This window comes from Blennius ocellaris (genome assembly GCF_963422515.1).
Source record: "Blennius ocellaris genome assembly, chromosome: 16".
Taxonomy (NCBI): domain Eukaryota; kingdom Metazoa; phylum Chordata; class Actinopteri; order Blenniiformes; family Blenniidae; genus Blennius; species Blennius ocellaris.
Window position 1 is genome coordinate 19587407 of NC_137665.1, and position 10887 is coordinate 19598293.

Sequence of the window (10887 nt, forward strand, 5' to 3'; positions counted from 1 at the left end):
TAGTGACACACAAAAACACACATAGCAACACAGAACAAGACGCGCTTCACATTTCAATAATTCCCAGAGCATCTTTTTAAACAATACATTTTAAACAATAATGAAATTTAGTGCTTTGGTGATGAATTATTGTCAGTTTTAATGGAGAATGGTCTGCAGCCCTATTTCTCCTCCTGTGGAGTCCTCGCATAAATCCTCCACAGTCCTGGTCCCGGCTTGGGCTGTTCTCATAACAGACTTTGTTACTGCACGCCGGCAGTGAAATGACCCCAAGACTTTCTGATCACCCGTAACTTGCCACTTGAAAAAATGACAAGACCAACAGGCTCACAGAAAGTGGTCTCCTATCAGAGATCAGGTATAAAAGTCATCGATCCTGCACCAGCCCACCACAGTGTTGAGTGACGTGCTGAGCAGATCGGACATAAAATTCACACAAACAAGACAGACAATTGAACACGAGGCTTCCACAAGCCCTCCAGCTAGCCGCACGCTCACAACTGTTGTTCACACAAAACCTCCCAGCTAGCAACGCTCACAACTGTTGTTCACACAAAACCTCCCAGCTAGCAACACTCACAACTGTTGTTCACACAAAACCTCCCAGCTAGCAACGCTCACAACTGGGGCATCTCTCAGGAGTCCTTGCCCGAACTGCGCGAGGAGACTTCAGTCCGTGTCCTGAGAGGAACTTTCAATAATCAATCACCAACAAAATCCCAACAGAGTGCGACTGTTGTTCATTAACCAATTATTCAACTTCCATGCTCACGGCCTCACTTAATTTTAACACTTTAAATCAATGTACAATTATCCATAACATTTATTCAATCTGTTCTTTTGATTTCGTCAAACAACAACATGGCAAGGCAGAATAAAACATTTTGCTCTTACCATGCTTGTTGTTCTCTTGAAATCCTGCCGACAACGCCAATTAGTAGTGGATAATTTCTGCTCCTCAGTGACGGCCGGAGGTTTGGAAAGATGAAGTGAGACACTGTTAGGTAAAAAACCTGCAAGAATGAGAAAAGAGAGACAACCCCAGTATCGAGAGCAATAAAGAGTCAAAACAATAAGTCAGCTTGTACAAGGACAGAGAAATGAATTCCCCTCAGGAGCTGAAGTTCACTGATCTGCCCAGAACTTCATTTCTCTGCCCCATTTAATTCATTCAAAGCTAGAGTAGGCGGTTACATTTTCATACACAGACAAAGCAGGTTAACACTGGTTTCCAGGCCTGTGTGTGTGTGTGTGTGTGTGTGTGTGTGTGTGTGTGTGTGTGTGTGTGTGTGTGTGTGTGTGTGTGTGTGTGTGTGTGTGTGTGTGTGTGTGTGTGTGTGTGTGTGTGTGTGGTTCACACAGTTGAAGCAGGAGTCTCAGATAAGACGTCCCCCGGCCCAGAGGCCAGAGACCTTGAAGAGTCTCAGACTGGTACAGTTTCAATAATACAAAGACTCGTGCCCTTGCAGGTGTGAAACAGTGAACAGTGGTTATAATAGACATGCATGAATCAACGATAACTTACAAAATGTTAATTCCCATTATATCAAGTACTTATAATAAACATAAAGTACAAATTTACCTAACAGACACAGGGTGAGATGCTTAGAGTGGAATTTATTCAGACATAAAGCCGGAGCGCTCCCACACCTGACAGACAAAGACACATTCCACAAAACGTCTTCACACACACACAGACATGCACATTCTGACCAACCCCTCGACAAACTCTTCCCCGTTGTATATAAAGTTGTTTCCCTGTAATCTCATCCTCCGAGGCCAGTTGCTGGCGCCACCAGTAAAAACAACATTGATTAATGGGCTCAAATCTAACAACAACGTAACCGGCCTGGGGTGGCAGTGACCTGGCAGATGGCGCAATCATCAGTGAATACGTAGGCCCAAGAATCAAAGAGATCCTAGATATTCTACAACAGGAGTCATGACACCACGGAGTTTATTCCGATTGCCTCTACTGAGCATGTGCAGAACCACTAGTTACTACCAGGAGCAGAAAAGTTGCATTTCCTCCGTTGCCATGGAGACAGAGTTTGGAGCGCATGTGATCACACGACAACGACCAAAGTGCGGCGACTCGGTTTACTCCCAGATGAACTTCAGTGACAAGTGGCCAAGTTTCTCCTGAAGGAGCCGGTCCACTTCCCGGCTCTGTTCGGCAGTCAGAACGTTCTTCCAGTCACCGATCCGGCCTGCCGTGAAAGAGAATGCCAGACCCAATCATTGGCCACATCCGGCCCACTATGAGAAGTTGCTCTTCAGGATCGGCCATGAAAGATGGACGTCACGTTACCTTTGTACCACAAGACAAGATTCAAGCGAACTTCATGCGCAAACTCACAATTTGCCTTCGGGTCTTTCTTCATGTTCTTGAACGTAGACTTCTCTACGACTTGCTCGACGGCGGCGTCGCTCAGGTTCTTCCCCAAGAAGCTGCAGATCTTTTGCACAGCTCCTTTTAGGTCCTAAAAGAAGTAAAGAAAACATTGAAAACATGAGATATTTTACTTTATGGACTCCATTTTGGAGCTGATTGTTCTCCAACACATGGTGGAGACCGAAGACAATCGTCCTCTCTGATGACCTCTGTTGGGATCTCACGGGACCACAGAAAGTTGGTTCATTTCTAGGAAAAGACAATTGTCATATGTCATGATACACAGTCATGACATTTGAATTCTGACCCAGGAATGTGATTGTCTTTCACACGGAGTGAGGGGGGGACCTTCTGCAGGACCTTCCTCCCCCCCTTGCTGCTCAAGACTCTCCCCCATGCATTTAGCCAGTCACTGATTGGTTGAAGCTCTCAGGCTTTGACACCTCTGAATTCACACGTGGCACAAAAGGCTTTCAGCCAGCCTCCATCTCCTTCTTGCAAGACTGGACCCTGAGTTGGTGGGTTGCTGAAGAGCTGCTCCCAGCAGCTCAACTCACCCAGCGTTAGCACACAGCTAACACCAGACGCTCTTGCAACCAGAGGCCTTCACTCCTCAACTCTTCTGCTGACCCGACCACGAGGGTCAGACCTTCCCCTGATCCAGAGACCAGCACCCAGAGTCTGCTCTCCAGGGAAACCAACCGGTTCCTCCAGGACGGGACCAGGGAAACAACACCTCACAGAACTTCTTTGTGTTTTCCTCAACCAGCAGGAAAACCATCACAGACCTGAGCGACCAGCTCCTCAGTCTGAACAAAGGGACAACCAGGAGCTGTAAAGAAGGACAGCTCCTGAAACATCAACTCCATCTTCTTCTCTTCAGCCTGCAGAACCAGCAACCACAGTTAGCTAACTAGGTGCTAGCTACAGGAGAAGACACCAGCTTCCCTCCAGCCCCGTGTAGCAAACAGTTATTGAATCAACATTGAAATTTCGTCAGGCTGAAGAGTGAGATCAACGTTGATATCAGAACATTGAAGTAACATTGAGTTTGCTCGCTGTGATCAACATTGAAAGAATGTTGAATTTTCAATGAATTTCAACACTTTTAACATTCCTCTATTTTTTAAAGTGTCAAATAAAGCCAAAATAATCACTTTAATCTCTATTTAGCGAAGTTCCACAGGGATCATGCCAAAGTCATCCAGTAGTGACATCACTGCACTGATTGGAAGCGATGTCACTGCTGGAAAACCAAGTTTGGAGCAACTGCAGAACTTTAAAACCAAATAGAATCACGTGATTATTTCTTACAATCATAAAATACAGGGGAAGGGTGAAACATTCTGAAGTGGTTCATTAAGTATGCATACAGCAGTGGTTCTCAAACCGTTTATACAGACTTCCATTTATATACTCCAAAATTGATTAGAATTATGGCATTAAAAGGTAAATATTCGAAAATAAGTAGAGCGCTTGCAGATGGCATTTTTTTTTTTTTTAAGGAAACCAGGTTGAGAACAGTTGCTTTACCTGCTGCCAGGCTGGGACTGGAAGCAGGACTCAGGTGCAGTGGATATCAGTAAAATTAGAGTTTTATTAAAACCAAAAATCCACAGAGTTATGAAAAAAAGGACAACTCAACATGGGGTAGGGGTGGGGTGACAAGGGGGCGAACATCAGCTTTTAGTCCACATGGAACGCGTCAGCTCTGTGGCCTCTCATTCCTTGGCACGCCACCACTCCTCTCAGGTGCAGAGCGCAGCCACTTCTGCATTGCATCCTCGTACCGCTGTTCAGTGAGCCTCCGGTCAAACTGACGAGCAGCCGCTGTGAAAAAGAAAGAAGGAAACACGGTACTTGTTATAAAAGCAGCAGTGGTCACGCTCCATTCAAAAGGGACAAATGTCCAGTGACCTTTTATGTGTGCTACTGATTTTCAGGCAACCTTAAAGGACCACCTCACCAATTTTGGACCTCATCTTCATATAATATATCCACACTAATGCTCGTACAAAAAATGCCACCATTTCTGTCTAATCTGTCTCAAGAGCATTGGACAGTTCAGAAACCTGGCTACCGATTAAATCACATCAAATACAGAACGACTAGACTTACTGAGCATGACAGAGGAACACTTGACATATTTAGACCGAACTTATCTGTGTCACCATCATTTTAACCATGTCGAACACTTTGCATTGCTCAAGATGGAGGATCGCATGCGCAGCCGGCAGCTCAGGCCATGCGGTCAAACATTTGGCTGCACGTGCACGAACAAAGTAGGGCCGCACTTTAGGCCGTGCAAAGTGTGGCCCTACACCCTTCCTCCCACGTGCTCCAACAAAGTGGGGCCGCACTTTAGGCCATGCAAAGTGCGCTCCCTACTTTGGTAGCGCACGTGCAGCCAACAATGTTTTCCGGGGGGGGGGGGGGGGCGGAGCTTGGAGAAGGCGCTGTTATCACCTGGTTTCAACCAGGTCTCTGTCAGCAGAAGGAAATCCAGGTCATGTGTTGTAAAAAAGTTGTTTAAGATAAATGACTTATTTGTGAGAGATCTGGAATTAATCAGCGCCATATGAGTTGAGCATCGGTCAGCCTGGAGAGAGAAGCGGGTGAGCGAGCGGAGATTCCCCGGCACAAAGCCCCGCTGGGAGGTCCGTACAGGCCGACAACACGGGAGCAGCTCCCGGCGTCCCCGAGAACCGGCCGGAGCCACCGGCGTCTGTACTCCGCGGAACTCCGCAGATCGTAGCCCCGATAATCCGTGGAGGATCCAGCTCGTAGGCAAAAGGGCTCGGAACGGGAAGAAGCCAGGTAGGATTTCAGCCTGTTGAGAATTCCTCCTCGTTTTCCACGTCTTCTGCGGCGACTGTTGCGGGGTATCCAGCATGAGAGACGCCGTAGATGTGGTGGTATGGACGCCAGGAAAGGCGGGGGCGTTTTTGGATAATCACCAGAGCCGCGGATTGTCAGTTTTTCCAGAGACTCGCGAATATTAAGAAGTGTCAGGCGATCATACACCTGCAGCGATGACACACTCCATAAGGCAGACAGCAGACATAACAGCAACACACTTAGCAGAGGGAGACGGCCAGCCCAACACAGAGGCGCCATCTTGGATCACGTCCAAACAATGCCTTTTAACGACAAATATTGTCATGGTAGTGGAGTATTAGAATTAAACTAATACAAGGACAACTAATTAACACTTTGGGAGTCGAGTTATTTTTCAAACTCAGTAAAGGGCTAAAAAAGGACAGTGACAGGCTATTGAAGAACACAAATACTGGAAATGGGAAAAGATACGATCTTTTATAGATACAGAAACTGCAGCATCACTGATGCGTGAATCAAACTCTCGGTGGGGTGACTGACGTGGCGTAAAGGTTTATTGTTTGGTCGACTCCTTCTATATACGGTATATATTCCTTTGTTGCTCTCCTGCAGACACACGATCATTCAAATAGGAAGTTTGTTTCTCATGAGACGCTGTGGTCACATTGGGCTGGTGATCAAAATATCCATCAGTGAAAAGACCTCATCCAGATTGTTCTCCACAAACAGGTGGAGTCAATTCACTGCACCAACACAAGGTTTGACTTAATTCTTGCTGTAAATGAGACGAAACATTCATACTGGGTTTTTTGCTTTGTCAAGCTATTCTGACCTGAGCGTTCTCCATGTGCTGCTCTGACGTTTCGCTTCAGGTTTTAAACATGGACCCAGTGAGTGACGTCCACCTAAAGGATGAGAACCGAGAGGAAGAGCCAACTGAGCCCACCCTTGAAGAGAGGATGACTGCGGTCAGGAATCCTCCACTGGGATTGGCCCAGAGAAGACAGGAAGTGGGTCACAGGAAGTGCTCTGAAGGAGGGACCGTCTCTTAAGAATGAAATTCACTGCACACGTTTCCATCACCATCAGTGTTGGAGGAGCGCCAGCCAGAGCCCGTACCAATCATCTGGTGACTCTGTTCTTGTCAATGAATACTTGCGTAAACTATAACCAGCTCAGATCGGTCCTCTCAGTCTGCCACAGACTGAGACACACAGAAGACCTGATCATTTCTAACTTTTTTATGAATTCATTTCAGGCAGAAATGTTAAAAATACATTTGCATAAAAATGTCTGGAAAAATACAATTATAGTATATGAAAACATGTATTTACACAAAACAAATAATCTATACATACTTATGTACAAGTCATTTATTAATCTAATCTAAATTCAAATCAAGAGCTGCTCAAAGCTGTCAAAGTGTTCAAAGCAGCTGGTTGGTGGCGACTGGTCTGGAGAGTCCAGCGTCTCTGCTGGAGAGTCTGAACGGTCCGACGTCTCTGCTGACTGGCCGAGTGACGGGACGGTGACGGATGGGGCGACGACTGTCCCTGCTGCCAAGTCTGTGAGGTTATGAATTCATAAATATATTAATTAGCATAATCAATCATTTGGTTTAAAGGCATTTGAGAACCGTAAAGGAGTTCTTCACTCACCACTTTCAAAAGTCAACACCAGCATGTCGACGTCGTCAGAGCTGTAGTTCTGCAGCTCCAGCTCAGTGGACGGTGACCATGGCTGGAGGCTGGGAGGCACAACTTCAGGCTCCACAATGCTGGGCGTCACGATGATGGCGTCTGGGAGGCAGGGAGTCTCCAGAGCAGGGTCTGGGGTCCTGGGCTTCTCGACCGCCGCCGCGATGACTTTAGGAATTAATCAATATAGTAATTAGTACAGTTAATTATCATTTGGTTTCATGTCATTTAAGAACCATAAAGGAGTTCTTCACTCACCACTTTCAAAAGCCGACAACAGTTGGTCGATGTCATCATAGCTGTCGTTCTGCAGCTCCACCTCAGTGGACGGTGACCACGACTGGAGGCAGGGAGTCTCCAGAGCAGAGTCTGGGACGCTGGGCTCTTCGACCGCCACCTCTGTGAATTTAGGAATTAATCAATATAGTAATTAGTACAGCTAATTATCATTTGGTTTCAAGTCATTTGAGAACCATAAAGGAGTTCTTCACTCACCACTTTCAAAAGTCGACAACAGCAGTTCAATGTCATCATAGCTGTCGTTCTGCAGCTCCACCTCAGTGGACAGTGACCACGACTGGAGGCAGGGAGTCTCCAGAGCAGAGTCTGGGACGCTGGGCTCTTCGACCGCCACTTCTGTGAATTTAGGAATTAGTACAGCTAATTATCATTTGGTTTCAAGTCATTTTAGAACCATAAAGGAGTTCTTCACTCACCACTTTCATAAGTCGACAACAGTTGGTCGATGTCAAAGCTGTCGTTCTGCAGCTCCACCTCAGTGGACGGTGACCACGACTGGAGGCTGGGAGGCAGAACTTCAGGCTCCACAATGCCGGGTGTCACCATTACAGGGACTGGGATGCAGTATTCCTTCATAGCCTCCAGAGCAGAGTCTGAGATGATGGGCACGTCGTCCTCTATCTCTATGACTTCAGGAATTAATCAATAGTGTAATTAGTACAGTTAATTATCATTTGGCTTCAAGTCATTTAACAATCATATGGATTCTTAAATTACCATCATTGAAATGAGACTCCTGCTGGTTGACAGTGTAGGTCTGCCTATCAAAATTAGTATATTTTGGCCAATCTGGGAGGCTCGGGGGCTTTGATGGTGGAGGCATCGAATGGTTTTCTTGATCTTGGAGCGTGGCCTCTATTTTTGCCTGCTCATAATATTGAGCCTGCTCTTCATCGGTCATTTGGTTCCACTGTGGAATAACGACAACACACTGTCAAGACACACACTGCTGCACAACTACAAGCCAGCTGAACACAAACATGAAATTAATCCCAAAACAAACCAATTGTGATGAACTTGTGACTTCTCTGAAGCGCAGAGGAGAAAAAAACACTCACCATCTCTGCCAGGGCCTTGGTCAACCTCATGCCCCTCCATGTGATGACTTTCCTCTGCTCCCTCTGGAAGACCATGAAGGCGTTGAGGGGCCTTTTAGCACGCGGCCGGTCATCATCCTGCTGGTTCTGATGCTTTCTCTTCCTACTAACACACATCAGAAAAACACAGTGAGTTCCTATGTTTTCTTGTATTTAAATGCTGTTCACACAAACAGATTCTGATCATCAGCCACTTGAGTAAGAAAGCAGACACCTGATCCACTTCCCTTCAGACCAAGCACAAGTCAACGTGGCGGAAAGAACATTTAGGCCAAAACTTACTTTGGTTTGGAGACGGCGTGAACTTGTGGGACCATCGTGTAGACGGGCTTTCCATTCCTACACACACAAGAAAACCCACACCTTTAGCTCATGGCAGTGTTTGATACAGAAGCTGTGTTCACGTGGGTGTGATGGACTCACGCTATTCTGACAGGTGTCGGGTTTGGCACCATGTTTGGAGCGAAGTGGCTCACTGGTCCGTAGTTCCACGAGCCGGCCTGGCCGTACCGCTGAGCTGGCCGTGAGCTGTTGAGACCAGCCCTCAGGGGCTTCTGCTGCTGCAGCGCAGGAGCCACTGCTGCGTTAGTCCAACCACCGTATCCTCTACCCAACACACCCTCAACACTGCTGAAGGTCTGAGGGAAGATGGCCGCTCCAGGACCAGGTGGAGGGCTGGTACTGGACCCGGTGGAGGTCGAACCAGGAGACAAGGGCCAGGAGCAGATGGAGCTGGAGGTGGAGGGAGGAGGGGAGTCGCTCAGGAGGGCCTCAATCCAATCCATCATCACTTGGTTCAGAAAACTGACGTCTGGGATCCTGTTGATAAAGAACCAACAGTGAGCCTGACTGACACTGAGACACAAACATCTTATATATATATATATATAATTCCTTCACATCAAGAGACCAGAGATCAGATTCTATCAGAAGTTTGAGCTGAAACAGAAATTAGCAACACAAAACAAACAAAAAAGATAATTTATGTGATATGACATAATATCACAGAGATGAGAGCAAAATTAACTATAAATTAAAGGAACATTTTAGTAAACACACTTTGGTGGCTACAATAAATTCTAATTTCTAACAGCTTGATGTTTTAACATAGGGTTTAGGTCTCTGTGAATCATATTGGATGACAATTTGACACGGAAATCACATTATCCTGATACCTTCTCAATACTAACTCCATCAATGGATAATGCAACTTTGTCTTTACCTATTTGAGCAAAAAACAATAAATATATACTCACTTCTCTCGTTCAACGACTGGTTTTAAAGAAGTTAAGAGGCTGGCAGCTCAAAAATAGTTGAAGTTGTTGTGAAAAAGATTTGTGGACTGGTCAGCTCTGAGAACAAGAGACACTGTATGCGAAAAGCCCATCAGTCTTGTCAGCTGTTTGATCATGTCAAAGGCTCAGTGCAACATCAAAGAAATGAAAGGACTTAAGCCCCGCCCAATTGGGCCTTTGATGTCTGCCAGCATCTGTAATGATTAATTTGTAGTTCTACCATCTCTAAGTTTGATTGACACTGATTTAGGAAATTATGTCTAAATTGAACTCTGTAGATGATTCAATTAGCTCTTTTCTGCATTAAGAACAAAGGCAATAAATGCTTCATATATGTTTAACCCCACACAGGGGACATGAGTGAACACTACAGGATTCTACAACATATTTACCTTTGTTCAGACTAAAAATATTCTTTAACAGCTTTTTGTTTTAACATAAGATAATGTGATTTCCATGTCAAATTGTCATCCAATATGATTCTCAGAAACCTAAACTCAGATATTGGTTCTTGAGACAAAGTTGCATTACCCATTGATAGAGTTAATATTAAGAATGTGTCAATCGGTATACTTGCTTCTCCAGTGAAAGAATTCGTGGGACTAAATTAATAGACAAGCAGTTTAATAGTTGAAGTTGTTGTAGAAAAGGTCCCGAGACTGGTCGCTCATCCAATTAAGTGTGAATATATGAAAAGTCACACGGTATTGTAAACTGTGCTTGGTGATGTTACAAAGGCTCAGTGCAACCTCACAGGGATGAAAAGACTTAAGCCCCACCCACTTGGGCCTTTCATATCTGCCATCAACTGCAACAATTGCTTTGCAGGCCTGTGACTGTTTAAGCATAACTTTAACACCCATTTTATCTTCAATGTGGGCAAAAAATTGTAGCAATTCAATGACGAATGAATAACACAGTATTGCACCCAGTCAGTGCAAAAATATCTCCAACAGTTAAATTGTTTAATTTACTCTTGATATAATACATAAAAAAGTATCATTGATATCTCTACGATATTATAGGAAGTTCATTTTAATAGACATTCTTTGAAGGTGGGTATAAAGACACCAGTACAAGTCCTGCTGGAAAACTAATTTCAATTGGCCACATTTTATACTTACAATCAAAAGTCAAGTTATGTTGACTATTTAGCCCATACTTTATTTCCCAACGTTTCTGAGTTTAATCCTGCAGTCCTAAATGGACACGTAAATACAGTGATAATTTGATGAAACGTTTGGTTGAAAAAGTTGAATTTGCTC